The following is a 1,172-nucleotide window of genomic DNA, read 5'->3' as shown; positions in this document are numbered from 1 at the left end:
CAGGGGCGCTCCCGCTGTTCCCGATGGCCTTGGCCACCGGCGGGCATGGGGAGAACTTTGGGCAGCTTCTCCCAGAAGCCCCCCCTTGGCTACCAAACCCTCGCCATGCACACCCAATACACTGCCCCAATTTAGACGATCGCCACCTCCCATTCCAGAGGGTGCTTTTGCCAACCTGGCTTTTAAAAAAAAGCACGGTGGGGCTGAAAAAAGCTTCTCTCTCCAGATATTAGAAATTCCACCACTTTATTTTCCCATTTCCAATGGGAAATATTACATTTTTAGTCACACTTGTGGCACGTCGCAGTTGTCTCCTGCAAGGGATGGGCTCCCTGATGTCGGCGCTGGCTTTGGCGCCGCTGAATCCCTTTGCTGTCCCCTCCCGACGCTTCTTTTACGGCCGCTCCCTTTCTTTGTCGTACGTTTTTAGCCTTGTCGGAGGGTAAATTCCCCCCCCCTCCCCCCCCAAAAATCAGCTCCGCTCTCCCTCAGCCCCTTTTTTGCTCCAAAAAAAGGCACCGTGCCCTCATTAACACTAGTTTAGCGCTTAAAAAGCACAGATATAAGTTCTGTGCTGCCCTAGCGCCTGAAAACGCCGGGTGGAGGGAAAAGTGAGAGGAGCCGCTCTGCTGCAGGCAAGATTTTGCCTTTTTCCCCCCCAATTTCCCTTTGGTTTTGGGGCTGAAAACCCAACTGGGAATGCGCAAGGAGCCGCAGCGCCTGCTTGGTTCCCCCCCCCAGCTCGGTTGGTTCCCACACGCCGAGTCCGAGGGGTTATTTTTTTAACGGATCTCCTCATTCTTGGGATTTGGGGAAAACCATCGCAATCGAAGCGGAGCTGTTTTTCCGTGTTAAACGGGGGCGGGAAATGGGAAAAATCATAGAATCATAGAATGGTTTGGGTGGGAAGGGACCCCTAGAGGTCATCTTGTCCAACCCCCCCTCAGGAGCAGGGACACCTTGAACCAGAGCATTGCCCACAGAGCCCCGTCCAACCTGGCCTGGAATGTTCCCAGGGATGGGGTCTCCACCCCCTCTCTGGGCAACCCCTGCCAGGGTTTCACCACCCTCAGTGTAAAGAATTTCTTCCTTAGGTCCAGTCTAAACCTACCCTGGTTTAGTTTAAAGCCATCCCCCCTTGTCCTGTCCCAGCTGGCCCTACTAAAAAGCTT

The sequence above is a fragment of the Egretta garzetta genome, unplaced genomic scaffold (assembly GCF_000687185.1).
Source record: "Egretta garzetta isolate BGI_Z169 unplaced genomic scaffold, ASM68718v1 scaffold677, whole genome shotgun sequence".
NCBI lineage: Eukaryota > Metazoa > Chordata > Aves > Pelecaniformes > Ardeidae > Egretta > Egretta garzetta.
Note: the sequence above shows the minus strand (reverse complement) of the source record.